This window comes from Capsicum annuum, chromosome 3, assembly GCF_002878395.1.
Source record: "Capsicum annuum cultivar UCD-10X-F1 chromosome 3, UCD10Xv1.1, whole genome shotgun sequence".
Classification (NCBI taxonomy): Eukaryota; Viridiplantae; Streptophyta; class Magnoliopsida; order Solanales; family Solanaceae; genus Capsicum; species Capsicum annuum.
This window is the reverse complement of record NC_061113.1, coordinates 92,245,045-92,267,252: the sequence shown is the minus strand read 5'-3', so window position 1 is coordinate 92,267,252 and position 22,208 is coordinate 92,245,045. Positions and strand designations below refer to the sequence as shown.

General features: G+C 33.4%; 1 long non-coding RNA gene across 2 annotated transcripts; it reads left to right on the top strand.

Annotated features, from left to right (window-relative positions):
• The first annotated feature begins 11,832 nt into the window (after positions 1-11,832).
• On the top strand, positions 11,833-21,493 carry LOC107863657. Of its 2 annotated transcripts, none has more exons than XR_001672392.2 (5): positions 11,833-12,060; positions 15,519-15,979; positions 16,060-16,186; positions 20,753-20,872; positions 20,955-21,493. It is a non-coding gene; the product is annotated as an uncharacterized LOC107863657 (long non-coding RNA). The 2 variants fall into 2 exon arrangements; XR_001672391.2 differs by having other exon boundaries at positions 11,872-12,060; positions 16,060-16,566.
• The last annotated feature ends 715 nt before the right edge of the window (positions 21,494-22,208 follow it).

The following is a 22,208-nucleotide window of genomic DNA, read 5'->3' as shown; positions in this document are numbered from 1 at the left end:
ACGGAATGCCACTAGACACACCATGTGGATAAAAAAAGCCACATGTTCCATCCATGTCAGTATCCAAATCAAAAATCCCCAATTTAATCCATCATTCTAATTTTTATCCATTTAATTATCTGATCTGACCCAATAAGCAAAAAACCCGACCCAAGAGGCGTTTAATTATCCGACTCTTAATTTCACTTCGTCTCTCCCAACAAAAATCGATGCTATAGTAAGAATTTTATGTGCAATAATGTTGGCAGTTCTATAAGATCCATCAAAGAACAATGCTTCTCCTTGAGTCCCTAACTGTGCATTAGCCTTCTTCTTCTTTTTTTCGTTTCCCCCATTTTAGTTTACATTGAGTTTAGTGCTGGTGCATTTAGGTGCCTAAAGAGAAAATTCTTATTTGATGCAGTGCATCATTGTGTTTGCCATCAATTTTTGTTGGGAGAGACGAAGTGAAATTAAGAATCAGATAATTAAACGCCTCTTCGATTGGGTTGGATAATTAAATGGATGAAAATTGGATTGATGGATTAAATAGGGGATTTTTTATGTGGATGCTGACATGGATGGAACGTGTGGCCTTTTTTATTCATATGGCGTGTCTAGTGCCATTTCGTTAGAGTGAGGGGTATTTTTGAATCAAATATTTAACAGAGGGGTATTTTGAGCCAAAAACTAACGAATGATATTTTTGCTTAATTTCAGATAATTCAAGGATATTTTTGATCATTTCCCGTTCTTTTGATTTGCTCCCTTTTCTTTTTTAGAGTCGAAGTATACAAACTTTGACCATTATTTTAAGATGTATTATTTAATTAAATTGAAAAAAATTACAATTGATAATACTTTTCATATAATTTTAAACAACTAAATTTAATTATAAAAAAATAAAATCAATCAAATCTAATTTAATTTTAAAATTTAATCAATTTGATTTAAAAATGAAGGTACAAATAAAAATAAAATGGAGGAAGTAGGTCTAAGCACAAAGGGGTTCTTGAAAATGACAGTTCTTTGAAAGGAGGCATTACCCTAAGCATTTATGTTTCAACATCTCAAATTTTAATTTAATCCGAATATCAAAAAGTAGTTTCTCGTTATGTCCCAACTAAGATATCCATTTCCAATGGCGAAAATTTTCTTCACTCTGATTTCCTTTATTTTTTTCATTCTGTATCTCTCTTCACTATCACTCTCTCATTGGAAATGGATATCTTAGTTGGGAACATAACAAGAAACTACTTTTTAATAGAATATTATAATAATAATAATAATAATAATAATAATAATAATTATACAATATATATATATATAATAATAATATAATAATAATAATATAATAACAATATATTAAAAGTCTGAAGCATTTTAAAAATGTTGTTTGAACTTTTTGTTCTTCATTAAAAGACTTCATAATAGACAAAATCATCTTTTCACCTTTTTTTTCAATTATTATATTATTATTTTTATGATATTAAATATTAACTATAATAACTATATTAAAAATTAAATAAAGAAGATTTTCTTATATGGTTAAATTCCTAAGTTTATGAAGTTTTTATTTTAGGTAAAAGATTACTTTCTATTAGTTTTAGGACTCTTTATATATATAAAGAGAAAGCATCAACATCACGAAAATAGGGGAAAAAAGTGTAAACTTTTTTTCAATTAAATTTTCCCATGAAAATAGGCAAAAAAAAAATGGCAGGAATTCTTTTTCATATAAAATAGATTTAAAAGTTGGCCCAAAAAAAATAAAATTAGCAAAAAAAAAACAACTACACAAACCCTTTAACACGTCCAATAAATTAAAAATTGGCAAAAATATGAAAAGAACTTATGTATATTAGTAGGATTTCTTACCCTTTTTAATGTAACTGTTAATTTATGCTCCTATGCTTTTCTTCTTTTTTTCACTCTTTTAACGATTTTAACTTTTTATTTCTGATCTTGAGCCTTGTCTTCCTGGTATATAGTTCTGCCTTATGGATTTCTAGGTTTTGAAAACTTTTATTTGCTGAAAGCTAACTCTTCAAGGTTTTGAAAGTTAACTCTCTGAAGTATGTATCCCTTACACTTTTCTTCTTTCTTTTCTCTTTTCACGCTTATAACTTGGTATTTGTCTGATCTTAGATGTCTTCTTCTTCCTGATATATAATTTGCGTTGTCGCTTTTTAAGTTTTGAACTATTTAACGTGTTGGAAACCAACTCTTTTAGGTTGTGGAAGCCAACTCTTCGAATTATGTATTCCATTAAGTTATATAACTTTCACGTATTTATGTTCCTCTTCCTGGTATATACTTCTGTAGCGTGATTCTGAATTAGTCGGACTCTAATGTGGGTATTGAAAAGCAAAAAACTAAATTAATGATCTCAACTTTGTGAGTCACACCGTACCCAAAGATAATTCCTTCTTTGTGGAAAGTATTTTCTTAATTTGTATTTATTTATTTAAGAAATACAGGAATGTATATGATTTTTATTCATTTAACTAAACTGAGCTCTTTTTCGGTTATATTGATCTTAGCTTTATTGAAAAAATGTGGTAATGAATACATTAATTTGTCTTGTCAGATGCAAGTCATGAAATCATGTCATAACAAAAGATGTTGAAGATTGGATGTACCATCAATTAAAGTTTATCAGTCATCTTCTGCATGGTATGATCGATACCAATGGCTATCGACATCTTCTCAGGATAAACTGTAGAGAAGCTAGATTTAGAGTGCTCTTTGGAAGTTATAAATAAATTTCTGGGATAGGCTTTGTACCATTCGTTGAAGTAAGCATCCTTATTAAAAGTTTGTGTTTGTAAAAATAAAGTCATGCAAGTCATGTGATCTACTACTATTAAAAGTGGGAAACACCACTACACCAGAGTGTAAAGTTGGATTACCAAAACAATTCTTATAAGAAACTATCTCTATAAAGTAAATGGTAAAGCTTTTATGAAAGTTTCCCCCTCATGTAGTCATCGACATTCAGAGCCTCCTCCATTGCTTTTGACAAAAATCTTTTAATTCATTTCATATACTGTATTACTTTCTTTTCAAGGATCTACTAACAAGCAATTTCTTAAGCCAGCCATACTATTTTCTTTTTTTATGTTTGAAGGTAGAGATTAGTAGAGAAAATTAAGAGTGATAAGGCCATTAATAGAGAGACAAGTCTATATATAGTAGCAGTGTTAGGTATTGGAAGTGGGCTAAATGGTATCATTGTCATTACTTATTAAACTCTGGATGGTGGGTTAGTTTTACTTTGAATCATCTAGAATAAAGATAAGGGTTTAAGTTAGGATAAAAGTTATTTACACAAACATATATATTTCTCATTAATCGACTAATTATAACATATTTATATTAATTATTTTTATTTTTGGATAATCATGATATTTGATTAGGTCATCTTATACGGACTTTAATTAACTTTATGATCTACTTGCTACTTTTCAACAATATGAGTATAATGATCAGAATCTGAAGTATTTCATCATTTCATATTATTAGAAGACCATTCCAAGAAATTATGAAAAATCCTGGTATTAGCTATATTGGTTTCTTTGTTTGCTTATCCTCAATTTTCTTCTTTCCTCAACTTTAGAAAAAAATTAATTTTTGATATTTATAATTACTAATTAATGATGTTCATTTGGGTTTTTTCTCAGCACCATCAATAAGAAAGTAAATTTAAGATTTTATTTTGTTAGTTCAGTTGGCTTTACCAAATTTTTAAAAATATATCACAATAATCAGTTTTAAGTGATAAAATTTTATACTACGTATTTTAAAATAAACATGCAAAAATAATTATTGTTGAAGAAGATAGCATTGCTAATGATATATAATTGCTTAAAGGCACAACTTCTTTAAGCATTATTATTTCTTTGTTGTTTTATAATTTTTGATAATTTTTCTTTATTTAGTTTATTATTGCTTCTGTTTTTAATACTTTTTATGACAAATTTATACAGGCTGAAGACTACTGCCGCCTTTCTTTTTGCCTGTTATATGCAAGAAGAGTTTCATCCCCTCAGTAATGACTTATTCAATAGATTTTCTACTATACACTTGAAAATGGGAGAAAGTTAACATGGACTTTGTGATCGGTTTGTCTCGTACTCGTCATCAACATGATTCTATTTAGGTTATCGTAGACAGGATGACCAAATTAGCTCATTTCTTGTCAGTCCATACCTCTTATTCAGTCGAAGACTACGCCAAACGCCAAACTCTATCTTAGAGATTTGGTCAGGTTGAATGGTGTTCCCTTATCTATCATCTCAGATAAAGGTACCCAATTTACCTCTCACTTCTTCTAAAAGGGTCTTGGTACCCAAGTCCATCTCAGTACAACTTTCCACCCCCAGATAGATGGTCAAGTAGAACTGACCATTCAGACTCTAGAAGCTATGCTGAGAGCATGCGTAGTTGATTTTAAAGGCAGTAGGGATGACCACTTGCAACTATCATTCCAGTATCCATATGGCTCCATAAAGAAAGGAAAACTCAGTCCCCTATATGTCGGTCCCTTCAGAATTCTCAGTCATTTCAGAAAGGTAGCTTACGAACTTGAGTTGCCTTCAGATTTAGCCTTAGTACACCCAGTGTTCCATGTCTCATTGTTGAAAAAGTGTATTAGTGATCCAGCTATAGTTATTCTTTTAGAAAGTGTAGATATTCAGAACAGTCTTTCCTTTGAGGAAGTTCCAGTCGAAATTCTTGATCATCAAGTTCGTAGACTAAGGAACAAAGAAGTTCCATTGGTCGAAGTTCTTTAGCGAAATCAGTCCATTGAGGGAGCCACTTGGGAAGCAGAGGTAAATATGTAGACCAAGTACCCTCATCTTTTCTAAGCAAATTCAGATTCAGTATAAGGTACTAATCCTCTTAAGATTTCTCTCTATCATGCTCAGTTTCAGTTGCACATCATATTCATGTCAGTCGTGCACTCATAAGTCAGTTCAGTCATGCATTCCATGCATAATATATGCATGTTCATTGTGTAAGATCATTCCATCAGTTTTTCCTCAGCTTAACCAGTCTCATTCGAGGATGAATGATCCCAAGGGGGAGATATTGTAATACTCCGCTTTTCCTCAGTGTAATCTAAGTCCCAATGCATGAGTATTCATATATAAAATTTTTGAAACACTCATTATTTGTTAGTTTAGAGACTTCCATTACGTAGGAAATTGAATTAGCTTTCCAACGATATAAAATTCGCCCAAATCTGATAACTGGATAAAAAGTTATGGCAATTTTAAGTTTTAGTCGTTAAACACCATCATTTTAACCCTTAGCGCATCACGGAGCCAGTTTAAATAACGATTGTCAATTTCCAGTGAAGATGTGCGATCTTGTCGCGCCGCGCCAAAGGCCGAATTAGCATTTGTCAATTTCTAGTGTTGAAGAATGATATCACCGCGTCAAGGTGAGATTCCAAGTCCCAAACAAGGCAATCGCGTTGCGCCACTGTGCATTTTCTCAGTTGTCCAATTCCAGTGGCACGGCATGACAGTGCCACGTCGCGCCAGTGGTGTTTTTTGGAAAAATTTGACAAAAATTAAAAGTGTCGCCCAGAGTTAAAACAGTCTTTTCCTATTATTTTAATCCGCCCAGGTGTGATATTTATGCCCTAAAAATGTTTTAAGTTCATTATTCACTCAATTTTCCCCAAAAATTCAAGAGCTTTATGTCTAAAATAGAAACCCAGCTCTGAAGAATCAAGGCCAAATCTTAAGAACTCACCATCAATCCTTCCAAATTCATTATCCCAGGTATATTAGATGTTCATCCATGAATTCCTTTCATCCATGGAATCCAAGTAACCATTTTAATTACAAATCTATCATCTTTTCAAGATTTATGATATTAAATTGTGATTTAAAACTATAAATCTCCATGAACTCCATGAATGTTGATTTTATACCACACTTTAATGGAATTATCGTTGTTATCAAATCCCCCATGTTTTATTATTGTCATTCTTAAAATTAGATCATGATTTAGTGTTATAGATGTTGAAGTCATGCTATTATTTCAAGTTTTATACTATTCCCATGAATTGACTAAACTATGAAGTACAAGTGTTTGATATAATGCCTACAAGAGTGATTAATTTTATAAAAGCTTTCATGGTTTGCCCCCCAAGCTTTAGTGTCATTTTACCATTGTTGTTTTGAGTCCTGGGGGCATTGAATACCCGAAAACCATAGTTGTTTATTTAGTCTAGTCTTAGTACATTATAGAATAGTCTTCAGAATATACTATGAGCATTATTAGAATAGTCAGTTATCAGTCAATTAAACTCAAAACAGTCTAGTATTTCACTGTCTTTCAGTTGGAAGTAGGATTTAGCACCGAGCGAGTATAGGGATGGCTGCTTCTCCATCAGATAGGAAGAGTCATTAGTAGCAATCCCTATACTCCAGAACTATGTAGCTAACATAGGATATGAGAAGTCACCCGCCAGACTAGACTTGACTATCTCGCAGGGGTCACCCTTCAGTTCAGGCTTGACACCATAAGTCCTTCGGACATTATATCAGTTTAGTGAATTCACATAGTCAGTGTTAGTACCCGCATCATGGTATTAACACCCTTCAAACTAGGGTTATAGGTTTAACCCCGATTAGCTCAAATTGGGCAATGTTGGTTAGATGATACCTTCCACAGTCTCAGTTACAGTCCCAGTTCAGTTATTCAGTCTTAGTGTTGTTTGACCAAAGCATACAAAATTTTAGTTATTTTAGTATTTTAGTTTACACATTTTACTCAGTTCAACTTATATAATTGGTCATGCATCCTCAATATTTACAGATTTTCATATGTACTCAGTATTTACAGATTTACACATATTCCCAGTACCTACAAATTTTATGCTCTCTATTCAGTACTTCATGCTTTATATGCATATTCAGTTAATTATTAGTTTTGTTCATAAAACCATGAATATCAGCCTACCTCATTTAGCATACCAGTACATTCAAAGTACTGGTCGCATACCTTTTCTTTTGCGCTATGATGTATTATATCATAGGTTCTGACGCTCAGTTCCTGGCTCACGATTAGACTTATCAGATCCTCCGCAGTAGCATGGTGAGTCCTCATACTTTGAGGATAGACTTACTTTATTTCATGTCTCAGTTTAGTAGTTAGTTGGAGTTAGTTAGGGCCTGTCCCATTAACTCATAGTCATTCAGTTTTAGAGGCTTATTAGACATTAGAGTCAGTTATTCAATATTCATACATTACAGTTAGTTATCCAATTTATCAGTATTTTATCAGATTCAGTCAGTTATTTCTATATACTCATATTTTAGTTTTGAATTCAATTATTAAAACCTTATGGCATGTCAGTATTCTTTCGCATTTCTGATCATGTTATCTAGTACTCACAGCAAGTACTAGCTCATGAGTTAGCTTGTAGTCCCTCAGGACTGTAAGCACCGTGTGATGCCCAGAGTGTGCTCTCGGTGCGTTATACTTATACAATCCCAAAGTCCTTCAGCTGTTGTTTGATCTATAATAATTAAGCACAACAAGAAGTTTCAGCCACAGATTCAGCTTTAGGAACTGAGTTTTGTTTCTTAGAACCCTAGGAAATTAGAGAAGAACCAAGAAAATTAGCCATAGAACCAAGAAAATTAGCCATTCTTGAGGTGTTTTTTCTGTCCACCAAGTATCCAGCATAATTAACATCAACATAGCCAATTAAATCAAAACTGTCTCCAGATGGATAGAACAGGACCAGGTCCCTTTTCTTTTTTAGATACTTAAGGATTCTCTTGCAGCTTTCAAATGAGACTCTTTTGGATAAGCCTGAAATCTAGCACATATTCCCACATTGAATACAATATCTGGCCTGCTTACCGTGAGGTATAGTAAGGATCCAATAATCCCTCTATACATGGACCAGGTTCATTATTATTCATCTTTGAGCTGGTTTCTATTGGAGTATCAATTGTCTTTACATCTCCCATATTATATTTCTTCAGCAACTCCTTGATGTATTTTTCTAGACACATCATAGTCCCTTGAAAAATTAAGCTTAATTCACCTATCATGCTTATTTGAAATTCACAACCCATTAATTTTTCAAACTCTTCACATAATGATTCAGAAGTAGTTTTAAAAATTATGTCATCAACATAGATTTGGACAATCAACAAGCTGCTAGATCTGGACTTCAGGAAGACAGTTGTCAATTTTCCCTCTTTTAAAGCCATTTTTTAGAAAAAACTTTTAAAGTTTCTCATACCAACCTCTTGGTGCTTGCTTCAAACTATAGAGAGTTGTATCCAGTTTGAGCACATAGTGGGGGAAATCTGCATCTTCAAAAGCTGAAGCTTGCTTGACATAAACTTATTTCTTTAAATACCCACTCAAAAAGACACTTTTGACATCTATTTGGAAGAGTTTGAACCCCATTTAAGCAGCAAAGGCAATAAGAATCCTAATAGCTTCTATTTTGATATTCTAGGCTGAGATCTACTGGGACTAGGTCCTTGAGAATTTTGAATAGATCCTTCTTAATTTTCCTCTTCCATATCTGCAGTCTGCAACTTAGTTCCTGACTCACCATCACCTTCTTTATTCTCAACTTTATTAGTCTGTCCTTGATCTTTAGATTTAGCTATACCATCCCTTTGAATAGGAATGAGTTATTCTATGTCAGAATCTACATCTCTACCAAAACTTTTTTGGTTTTCTGACTCATCACAGATTACATGTACACTTTCTTCCATAGACAAAGTTCTTTTGTTGAAAACTCTCTATGCTTTTCTTGTTAAGGAGTAGCCCACAAATGCTCTACATCACTTTTAGTGTCAAATTTCCCTATCTTTTTCTTTCTGTTGTTTAGATTTAAACATTTGCATCCAAAGTTCTGAAATAGTCAATCTTGGGCTTTTTGCTGAAGATAAGCTCATACGGAGTTTTGTTTAAGAGAGATCTGATTAGTCATCTATCAGTCACATAATAGGCAGTGTTGACAGCTTCAACCCAAAAGCTTTTTGAAAGGCCACTATAAATTAACATAGTCCTGGAAATCTCTATGAGAGTCTTGTTCTTTCTTTCAATAACTCCATTTTGCTGGGGAGTCCTAGGAGCAATAAAATTATCACTGATTTCATTTTAACCAAAGAATCCTACAATTTGGGAATTTTCAATCTCACTTTTATTATCTGATCTGAATCCAACAATTTTGCAGTTTAGCTTCATCTAAATTTACTTGGCAAAAACCACCAGAACCTCATAGGTTTCATCTTTAGTTCTTAAGAACATTGTCCGTGTGAATCTAGAATAGTCATCCATAATAACATACACATACCACTTCCCACCTCAACTTTGGATTTTAATAAGTTCACATAAATCCATATGCAGCAACTCAAGGGGTCTAGAGGTGCTAACCTGCTTTTTCATCTTAATTGAAGATCTGGTTTGTTTTTCTTTGACACAAGAATCACAAACCTTGTTGACTGAAAACTACAGCTTTGGAACACCATAGACCAGGTCCTTTGCGATTAATTTGTTCAGGAAGAAGGAACTTACATGTCCCAATCATCTATGCCATAAATCAACATTTTTACCTTGGACACTTAAAAAGGTTAATTCACAATCATCTACAGAGTCTAGATCAACCACACATATTATTGCACCTTTTAGCTCTAATAATGACTTTCCTAGACTTCAAGCCAGGTTTAGTGCATTCATCAGATAAGAACTTTACCTTATTTTCTTTGTCATAGATTTGAGATACAGTCATAAGGATATGTTTGAGACCATTAACATAGTACACATCCTATATTACATGATTAAGAGACTTTCTAATCTTTCCAATACCATGAATGTAACCCTTTTTTACATTTTCAAATGAGACACCTCCACTTTGAAGTGCCCTGAGTAAGAGAAAATAATTATTCCTTATAGTCATATACTTAGAATATCCATTGTCCATGAAACAATTCTGCTTGTTTTCCCTTACATCCACCTGCATACAAAGTTCATTGTTAGATTTGGGAACCCACTTAAGTTTGAGTTCCCAAAAGGAAGATAATAGAGTGATCAAATCTTTCTTGGCCCATCTAGGCAGTTGGTTCTTCTTCATATTTTTCAAGATTTTGGATCCCTTGGGATAAGATTTCTCTTAATGGATGTATCTAGCACTGTTCTTTCTAACTCTAAGCCATTCTTGACAATTTTTTTCAAGTGACCATCCCTTCCAGAGTGAGTACACAGAGGATTATTGACTTTAATTTAGTAACAGGAATATACTTCCTTGAGACCCAAAACCATGGGTTCTATACTGATATCCAAGTCCTCTATTATTATTGATTCCCTGACTAGTTAGATTAGAAAAGATTTGTGAAGATGTGGTCTATTTTAGGGATTTGTTAAGATTTTCTCTTATACAGACCATGTCCCTTTCTAATTCCTCATTCTTATGGAGTGCAGTCATAAGATATATTTGAGAATACTTCAATTTTCTTCAATATCAACTTGAATCTTTGAGGCTTCTTTTTTCCCTTTACCATTAGACTCATCTATTTTCTTCAGTTGATCCACTAAACTTAGATTTTCAGATTTCAATATTGAGGACTATTCCTCGATTTCAGACAACTGGAGAGTTCAGGTAATTAATTCAAGTTTTAGATTCTGTATTTTGTCTTCAAGAACATTTTTATCCGCAGTCAGTTCACACAGAATCAATCAACATATTCGCAAGCTTCTTTATCTTCGTAAGAGAATAATTATTTAAGTTTTCCTTGATGTAAAAAAGAATTACCTCATTTTCTTTTTCATCATCTAATTTTGCCGTGAAAACAAATAAGGAATCATAGGTGACTTCATTATCCACAACTGCCAACATGGAGACATCTTTAAGTTTTTAAGATTCATTGGAAGTATCTCCCCAGATTGGAAAGTTTGTTTCACTGCATAATCAGCTGCAACTTTTTTCTTGACTTTTAAGGTACCTGGTCCTTCTTCTTTCCTTTGTTACTTCTAGACTTTAGATATTCTTGATAGTTCATTTTATATAATGGGCAATCTTAGATGAAATTCCCAGGTTTTCCATATTTGTGGCAGACTTCAACAGTACCTCCCTTTTTGCTGCTACTTCTATTCCTTTGAAATTGACCACTTTTCACTACTAGAAATTTGGGTTTTTCCGACTACATATTCCCACTGAAAATAATCAATCAAAATTTTTTTGACTACTTCAATTGGAAAGTTTAATTTTTAATTTTTATTTTTTATCAAATATTTTTTCGATACTATTTTTGACGACAACAATCATAAATTTGACGGTAAATTCCAAGAAATATATATTTCGACTAAGTAGTCGGACAAGGCCTTTGAAAATTGTCAACATTAACTTGACCAAATATTTTGATCCGAATATTTTAAAAAGATTAATCAGCTGTAGATATATAATACGATAATTGTAATCAGAAAGTTTATAAATAATTGATTTAAATATATAATTAAATTGTATTAAATATATAACTGACTGATGTAGTCAAAAATATTAAATAATTAAATATATTATAAATATACGCGACCGCTATAGTCGAAAATCATAAATAATTAAATATATTAAATTTATACCCTACTACAGTTGTCAAAATATTATATTTAATTAGTAAATAATTATATAAAATATAAAATTATATTAAATATATAACCGACTAATGTAGTTGAAAATATTAAATAATTAAATATATTAAAAAAGTACCCGACCGCTGTTGTCGAAATATATAAATAATTAAATATATTAAATTTATACCAACCGCAGTTGTTGAAATATTATATTTAATTATTAAACAATCATATAAAATAAAAATTAAACATGTTAAACCCTTTTCCAATTATGTCTCTCAGTCTCTCACTGTCGTCTCTCTCACTCTCTTTAAACCTATCAAACCCTTGCCCTGTTTTGGTCTCTCTCGACAGTGATGGTGACAACGACGATCACGGTGATGGTGATGGTGATGGTGACGGTGGATTGGTGATGGCGATAGTGAATTCTGTGATGGTGGATTAGTGATGGCGAAGGTGACGGTGAGTATTTTTCCTCAGTATTTCTCGTTTAGTTTAAAGAATAGGATAAAGCCAAGGCATAAGATGTTTGTTGAGAAAGATGTGTGCTTGTCATTGCATGTGTTGTTGAAGTCCTGTTAATCACGATTTCATGATAGGTTGGATATTTGTTGTAGCTCTTCTATGCCGGTGAGACAAATAGCGTAGGTTGAGCTTAAACCATATTGCCCATTTTTGTTTATAAATATATATTGTTGATGATCATTTTATTGGTTACCTGTTCTTGGTGACATAAAATCTTGTTAATTTTGTGTTAGTCTAATTTAAAGATGAAATTCGATTACTTTGTGGTGGAAATGGGGAGGGAGTTGAAGGAATTGATTGTGTTTCCTTAGTGTTTCTCATTTAGTTTAGAGAATAGGATAAAGCCAAGGCACAAACTGTTTGTTGACAAAAGAGTATCCCTGTCATTATCTGTGTGTTGAGAAAAGAGTGTGCTTGTCATTGCTTGTGATGTCGAAGTTCCATGAAACGCGATTTCATGATAGTTCGGAAGTGTGTCGTAGCACTTCTATGCTGGTGAGACAATCTCCCTTTTTGTATAAAATTTTTTATCATAATGTATCATAGATTCAACTTAAACGTATTGGCCATTTTGTTTATCAAACTATATCTTTGATGATCATTTTATTGCTTACCTATTTTCTAGTGGTATGAAATATTGTTAAGTCTGTATATGTTCAAGCTTAAGTGGATCTACGTGACCAGTGAGGATTCCTAGTTGATCTTGTTTGATATCAAAACATAGTTGTTATCTACTAGTTATATGCATTCAAGTTATGGTAAATATTGTAATTTGATTGAATACGTGTTTAGTATTGATTGATAGGGTCCTATAGGGAGTCAAGTTGCACTATCCAAAGTTCAGAGTGCTAACCGCTAAACGATAGAAGCAAGTTAATTAAATTAAGTAAAAAAGAGAGAGTTTTGTTAGGTAGTTACAAGTTAATAAACTATGTGGTAAGTATACGTTGATGATTATTTTATTGGTTAACAATTCCTGATGGTATAAACTAAAGTGCCTCATTTTTTTTAAAATTTTATCATAATGTAACATAGATTGAACTTAAACCATTTCACCATTTTTGTTTATAAGAATATATGTTGATGATCATTTTATTATGCACCAGTTTCTTGGTGGTATAAAATCTAATTGATTGTGTTTCCTCAGTGTTTCTTGATTTGTTTATAGAATAGGATTAAGCCAAGGCAGAAACTGTGTTTTGAGAAGGGCTTGTGCTTGTCATTGCTTGTGATGGTGAAGTCTCATGAGTCATGATTTAGTGATAGGTTGGATGTGTGTTGTAGCTCTTCTATGTCGGTGATACAATCTTCTGTTTGGTGTACAAATTTTGATCATAATGTAACATATACTGAACTGAAACCATATCACCCCATTTTGTTTATAGAAGTATATGTTGATGATCGTTTTATTGGTTGCCTATTTCCTGGAGGTATAAAAATCTTGTTAAGTTTGTATATTCAAGCTTAAATATGGCAACAAGATCAATGAGTATTCCCAGTTGATCACAACTTGCTTGGGATTGAAATATAGTTGTTATTTGCTAGTTTGTATACATACAAGTTGTTGGTGTTTATTGTGGTTTGATCTAATATGTTGTATTAATTGATTGGGTCCTACTAGGAGTCAAGTGATGTATCCAAAGTTCAAAATGCTAATGGTTAAACCATAGAACTGTTCAAAATGCTAATGGTTAAACCATAGAACTGAGTTAGTTAAATTGTGGTAAGTAAAAAGAGGGAGGGTTTATTAGGTAGAACCAAGTTAATTAACTACGTGGTAAGTATAGTTTGATGATTACTTTATTGATTAACTATTCCCGGTGGTATAAATATTGTTAATTTCTTACTAGTCTCGTTTGTATAAATTTAAGCTTAGGTTTGTACAATTCAAGGCATTTGTTTTGTTTATCGCCTCTACAATCCAGCCTTTTCTATACTAGGATGAACTGGATGCCGTATTTACTTTTCCATGTAACTAATAAGACCTATTCACCATTTTCCATTTCCAGCATTTCTAATTACATCCTATTGCTATTTGGAAGAAAGTTGCATTGGTAGTGAGTGTATGAATATCTTTAGTTCGGAGAAAAAGTTTTCCTTTATGTTTGGCCTTTTACGTATGTGAGAAGCAGATTCAGTTAGCGAGTATATGAATATCTTTATTTGCAGCTCTTCACCCTCTCTTATGTTATGTTTAATTGCAAACAAGTATAACCAATATGGCTTTTAGTGTGTGAGAGTTGGACTATTTTGGTCCTTATGTTTAACTGGAATTTTGACATCTACAGTTAGTTTGAGGTTTAGGACTTAACTTGCCCACTACGTGCTGCATACATTTGGGACTTCTCGTGTTAACGGTATACATCAAGGATCAAAATAGTTTGCTTTCTATACATTAAGGACCTTCTTTATCATATTATATTGGATGCTTAGTGAACCAACATTGAAGTCGTAAGTGATCTGATTTCATTCCCCACCTGAATAATATTGTGTCTTAAGTACTAGTGTACACTTTGTGCCAACTGAACTTGCTGATATTATGATTTGGAAGAAGAAACCATGTTTAAGATTTTCAATTGTCATACATGTCAATGACTTTCTTATAGGATTCAATGCTTCGAATAGTCTTTTTTCTGCATTTGTAGTAGCTATAACTACTGTTATACTATAACTATTGTTTGTGTTTTTTCTCCTGTTATTGTTTTGGTTCTCTTGCTTTTGTTTCTCTTCTTTATTATTATTATTATTGTCGTTCTTGTGTAGATGGAAAATGAAGATCTTACATGGATGTATAGTAGAACTTATCTTAACCGTGTGGGGTTGAGGGAGGAATATAAAGATGGGGTAGCTGGATTTATTGCTAAAGCAATGACACTTGATGATTTTCTTACTGAAGGGACAACTAAGTGTCCTTGTTAGAAATGCAAGTGTGGCAAATTATTGAGACCGTATGTTGTTACATTACATCTTTATAAGAAGGGATTTATGTTGAATTATACTGTGTGGACAACTTATAGAGAGAGTAGTACTGCTTATAATTTTGCTTTTCAGAATTATGTTGAAAGTCCAATAAGAGAGAATAATGCTGAAAGTTCTCGATATAGTGGGATGGTCAGGGATGCTTTTGGGACACACTCATGGTCTCAAAATGAACCAAATGATGAGGCTATGTTGTTCAATTGGTACTACCTAACTATATTGCATTCATCTATTATTTTAAAATTTTTTGAATTTCTATAGTATATGTATGTTGTCTATTTTGTTCAATTGGTACTACTTAACTATATTGTATTCATCCATTACTTGAGGTAATTATTTCCAGTCATTCATTACATAACTGATTTGTATGTCCAAAAATAGGTTGTCTGCTAATTTGGTTGTTCTTTCTTTTTTAGGTGGTTAGCAAAGAAAATCGATGGCTTCAAAATCTGGTAATGGTAATGGACGGCGTAGAAAAAGTAAGAAAGGGCCTGATAATCTTCCTGCAGGTCAATATACAACACCACGACCACCACCTATTGCCACAACTCTTCAACCAGCTACTACAAATCTCCCCCCTCCTCCTAGATCAACTATTTTACTACCAAATGCATTTTTCATGCCCCCACCATCTGACAAGTTCCACACCTTTTCTTCCAATAATAGTCTGCATAATAGCTCTTTATTTGTGCCTTCGATATCATCCACACCTATCCTTTTTGGATTGAGAATTGGAGGTCTTAGCACATCAACATCGCCATCCATTGATAGTGCTACAATTCTAATGCTACAACAGGTGCTTCTCAGAATCTCAATTTAAAGAGGTATTAGAATATGACAAATACGGGAGGCTACGCATCGTCCCTGATTATGATGGGTAAGTAACCCTTATATTTTTTCTTACATTTTTGAAATTTTTGAAAGCTAAGGCGATGGTTTAATATAACTTTATTGCAGGTTCATTCCAGCATATAGCGCCGGGCATATGGTTACAGAAGTAATTAAACCATTTTTCAAAAAGCCATGGAATAGTTGGAACGAGATTCCATACGAAATCAGAATCTATATGTGGAAACAGTTTACGGTATAAGCAATTTTATAAGTTATGAATCTCATTGCCTATAGATAGTTTTTCCATTATATCCATCAACTCATTTCATGATTTTATATTAAACTGTTTTGTATACAAAGTGTTCATGGAGATCTTTCCATGACAATGAAATAGATCACATTTTTTTGGTTGAAAGCAGCTCTACAGATCAAAGAACACTTGTATAAGGCCCGAAGTTAATTGCAACAACGTAGTTGGGTTAATGATGAAGTGTAGGCCAAATTCTTGGAATTATGGGACACTCCTGAATATAAGGCAAAAAGGGAATGGGGAAAGGCAAATTGAGCCTCTGAAATGGGTCACTCGTTACACACTGGAGTTCGATGAGTTTCGCTACCCACCGACGATGACTAGTACTATTCTTGTCCAACCCCTTTATCCATTTACACACACAAACACCCAAAATATAAGGTTTTTAGATGTATTGGATTGATTTGGATTATATGTGAATTCTAGGTATGTGGTTATTGTTGTTGTAACTAGTTTATTGTTGTTGTTGTAGTTATAGCTAGTGTGTTATTGTTATTGTTGTAGTTGTAACTAGTTTGTTGTTTTTGTATTGGGGAGTGGTGGTTCTAGAAGGGTCTGTCTTAAAAGTAGTTTCTTGCCTAGGAATAGTATTAAGAATGGAATTTTACAATCTAGGTTGGATTAGAAACAAGATAGAAGGGATGCTAGAGTAGTTTTCTACTGTGGCTGAAAACAAGCTTCTGACAGTATTAATCTAATCATTCAGGCAACTCAATTAACTCAAGAAAGTTTCTCTTTTTAATGCTCACAAATCTACTGCAATAGCAGTAGTCCAGCAGACAAAATAAGTGTCCGTTTTTCCCTGTCCATTATCATCTGTGTTTCTTATGTTTGGTTATGGAATGCTATCTAATTTTTATTTCGATTGTTTTGCTAATTAATAGCTATCTAATTATGGAATGCAATTTTGTGAACTGAAAAGGTTTAGAATAATGTCTGCTTAAGGGATAATCTTGTAGGCATCTATATATTGATTTGCCTTTGGTACAGTTTTCCCACGTATGTTGATTCTCCATGATGTAACTGAATTGTTTTCCTTGGGTCATAGAGTTGTCCTAGATCAGTAACATTGCCACGAGAGTAAATCACAGTAAGTTTAGTATGTGGATTTTTCAAGTAAAAAGCTACAATCTTCTTGCCTCTTTTAGTGTCAACTAACAACTCATCAAGATTAACATCATCAACAGCACCAGAAATAGGCATAGAAGATGTAGTTGAAACAATAACTTTCTTGAGTTGATTTGTAGATGGTGTTGTAGGAAAAAATGCAAATTTTGCTTCCAACTGAGATATACAACAACCCATTATAGGCTAAATGGTCTCTACAGAAAAGTTAGTTTATTTTGTTGATATTCAAATAAACATTAAGAAAAAAAGGAAAGAAGAGGTGTTGGTGAAATGCAGTGTGTGGACTGTGTGTAACTGTGTACTTATAACGACCCGATTTTCTGGAACCGAAACGTCACACGGTGCTCATGATACTGAAGGACCATAAGCCAACTCTCTATTGATATATGTACCTGTACCTGTACCGGAATCTACTATCAATGATAAGAAAAGATTATATCTGAGATCAAACCTATCTAGTAGAAGATCTCTGAATCTGATAATAAGAATACTCAACTGAATCTGAGACTGAGATCAAGCCTATCTAACGGGTGATTTCTGGATCTGATAATGAGATTACTCAACTGAATCTAAGACTGAGATCAAGCCTATCTAGTGGGTGATCTCTGGATCTCATTATATTACTCAACTGAATCTGAGACTGAGATCAAGCCTATCTAGTTGGTGATCTTTGGATCTGATAATAAGATTACTCAACTGAATCTGAGACTGAGATTAAGCCTATCTAGCGGGTGATCTCTGGATCTGATAATGAGATTACTCAACTGAATCTGAGACTGAGATCAAGCCTATCTAGCGTGTGATCTCTGGATCTGATAATGAGATTACTCAACTGAATATGAGACTGAGATCAAGCATATCTAGCGGGTGATCTCTGGATCTGATAATGAGATTACTCAACTGAATATGAGACTGAGATCAAGCCTATTTAGCGGGTGGTCTCTGGATCTGATAATAAGATTACTCAATAACTTTATGTGGGACCATCCTATCTAACGGGTGGTCCATGAGTCGATGGAACTATCTGAGTTCCTCACTGAGATAGATGACTTATCTGACAGTCTTGATTTCTGAGTTCTTTTCTGAAGATTGATACTGAAACTGTACCTGTGGGAGTGCTCACTTAGCCGACTTGCCTCGAATCTGAACCGGTGGGGTCCAACCTGTGACCCCAGCTGGAAGGGTGTCAATACCGTGCCATGGGTAAAGACCTCTTTGGTCAAGCCTCTCTAACAGGTGACCCTCGCAGGAAGTCAAGCCTAAGGCAGTATAATAGTCAAGCCTATCTAGCGGGTGACAAGCCTTTTCTAACGGGTGACTCCTGCATCCTACGCTGGTTACGCAGTTATGGAGTTCAGGGATTGATCCTAATGACTCTGCCTCTATAACGGGGAGCCGCCATCTCTGCACTCGCTCGGTGCTAGCTCCTACTCCCAACTGAAAGATCTGAACTGATTCTTAACTTAAACTGAACTGAATCTGATACTGATTATATTTCTCGAATGATCTGAGTTACGCTGAATTCACTTGGTTCCGTATCTGACGGAATACTACTGAATTTCGTTATCTGACTGCATGATACTGAGTTTCGAACTGAACACTTGAATACTACTAGGTCTGAACTGAGTACTGAACTGAGGCTAGAATACTAGCGATACTGAGATTACTGAGATTTCTTAAGTTTTGTATCTGTCAGAGAGTACAGAGTTCTATAACTCACTGAGTTCTGAGAGTTGTGGCTTAACCGAGATTATCGAGGAAACTGACATGGGCTCTAGACTACAGCTAATTTCTCGGGTATAAATACCTCCAGGACTCGATAACATAAAAGTAAAACATAACCATTCTTGAATAATCAAGACCATGGACATTCATTCATCATCGCAATCACTAAAGCATCTCTTCAAGTATTTAGAAATCATAAACATGTAATAGTATAGGGAGACATGTTATTGGCTCATACTCTATTCAACAAGGTCTTACATCAAACACTCAACATGTATTAAAGTCTTAGCATGTATTGAAGAGCACATAATTGGGGAATTTCATGCTATCATGTTACAATTCATTCACTAAGGCCTTTCAACAAACACTTGGCATGCATGGACTTGCACAAAATTGGGGATTTTTAGTCAACATGCTATAATGGCTCTAATTCTTTCGCATAAGCATTTTATCAAACATATGGGGAGCATGCTTTGCTTATTCAACAATTTCTACACTTAATTTACATGAACACATCACTTAACAAGCAGCTTAAAGAGGGTTTATCATGAACATCATATGATATCACATATTAGGGTCAAAGCTTGAAACCTCATAAACAAAATATGAATTAAAACTCAATAATAGAATCAACTCCAATTTCAATTCATATGAATCATGAAAACTCATAAACATAAGATCTTTGAAATTTAGAAAAGGGTTCTTGAGCTTCTTGGATGAAAGGAACCCAAGAATCAATATCTGCATACCGTAGAAGACTCTTTCTTAAAGGTTCTTGAAGAAATCCTTAGGCTCATTCTTGATTTCTTGGCTAGGGTTCTTGACTTCTTGAGAGAGAAAATACTTGGATTTGGGGAAAAATTGATGAATAATGAAGTATTTTCGTCATTTAGGGTATAGATCCCTTATATAAACTAGTTTGGGGCTTTAGGAAATTACCAATTAGTTCTTGAAATTTAAAAAAGGAAATCTGAAAATCCCGATTTCACATGCTGGTGCGACGCGGTGGAATCGCGCCAGCTCACTGGAAACTGGACAATTGGAAAGGCACCGCGACGGCGGTGGAATCGCGTTGGTGCACTGGAAATTGACAACTCTAAAATTAAGCCTTGGCGCGATGCGCCATAATCGCGGAGTCTCACTAGATTTTGACAACTGCCATTTTGGCTGGCTTCGCGACGTGCTAAAGTGCCAGGTGGCACATGTCTTACTAAAATGGCTCTAACTCTTTGCCCGAGTGTCGAATTTGGACAAATTTGGTATCGACGGAAAGATTATTCAATTCTATACCATTATGGAACAACAATGACTTTGAAAAAAGTTTTAAGGCACTATTAGGAAGGAAGCTACTGCAGAAGGGCTTGGTGGGAGATGAGTTTTCTCTAGACGCTCATGCTATCAAAAATCGTCCGGAAAAGTTGAGTGTTTCAGGAATGACCATGGAATCTCATGCGGGGCTCAAAAGCTCCATACAACATGCCTTACTTTTCTAGATTGTAGTTATTCAACTACAGTATCAGTTTTATTCTCTTACGGTCAATAAGTCCTGATTATGAACCATTCGTGATTCCTTTTTTTCGGTAAATCTGAATGGTCATTGCTCAATAGCTGAACTTTTACAGTTGCATTGATATGTATATGGGTAAAATTTTGCAGAAATTCTTAAATGGAGGAGTAGATGTACCTCTTGATACGGCCTTCAAAGAGGCACATAAGAACAAAAAATAGGATGGTACAAGAGAAGATTTGATCAAACTGTATGATAAGGATGCATATGTAAGATAATAAATTTTATATATATTATTTTCTTATTATTCATCTTAGCTTGTTTACATAATGACAATTATTTTTCTTTCAGAAAGGATTTTAAAAAGGCATTGAAGATTGGTGTCAAACCCAACCTACTTCAGAGGATGGTACCATGGTCCAACCATCGCCTGCAAATATGACTAAAATATGGACAACTATAGTAGGTGGTCCAAAGAAAGGTAAAACCTATGGTCTTGGAGTTAACCAATTCTCGAGTAGTTCTTCCCCAATGTTGCCCAACTCCACTTCTATTTCGCAAAATACAGAAAAAATGGAATCAATGAAAAAACAAATCAAAGAGTTGACACAACAATGTGCAGTTAATGATACCAAATTTGCCAAGTTTGCTAAGTTTGAGGAGTTAGTCAAGAAGCATATGCCTCAAGTATTTGATGATGAGGAGGATAGTGAATCAGATGATTAGATTGTAGTTGATGGTTCTTGTTTATGATTGTGATGTTTAGACTTAAACTATTATAATTGATGTTTATTTTGGATTGTGATATTTAGACTTGAACTTGTCTTGAAATGTTTAAACTATTTGATTCGATGTTTGTTATGGATGTTTCTAACTGGTTGAATTTTTAAGTTTTGGTTGTATTTGTAATTTTCAAATTCTAATGTGAGAAATACATTAGGTTTGTTGTTATTGTTTGTAACATGAGGGCAGTGAAATCTAATAAAAGAATAGAAGATATTTTGACTACAGTGGTCAGAGTAGTAAATACTTATCTGGAAAAAAAGTTAAGATTCTGACGACATGTATCAGATTGGATGAAATAATTTTATTATTTTTCGACTACATCTGTCAGAAAAATTATTATATTATCATTTTTCGACTATAGTAGTGGAAAATAATTTATTTATTAAATAATTTTTTATCAATCTTACGACTACAACTGTTGGAAGAAATAATGGTATTATCATTTTCCGACTACTGTAGTCGGAAAATCTTTATTATTAAATAATAATTTTTTATTAAACTAAAATTTTTATTTATTAAATAATTATTAATTAATATTTCAACTACATTAATTTGAATATTTATAATTATTAAGTAATTATTTTTAATTATTTTATTAATCTTCCTACTACATTAGTAAGAATATTAGTTTTTTGAATCATTAGTTTTTTGAATCATTCTATAATTTAATTTTTGCGACTACCGTAGTCAAAAAATACCAACAACAGTAAGAAATATTTTCTCAATAAGCTTTTTTCCGACTATCATTAAACAGTCAAAATGTAGTCGGAAATGCCTTATTTTTCGGCTATATTCCGACTAAAAGAGTTGTAAAAAAAT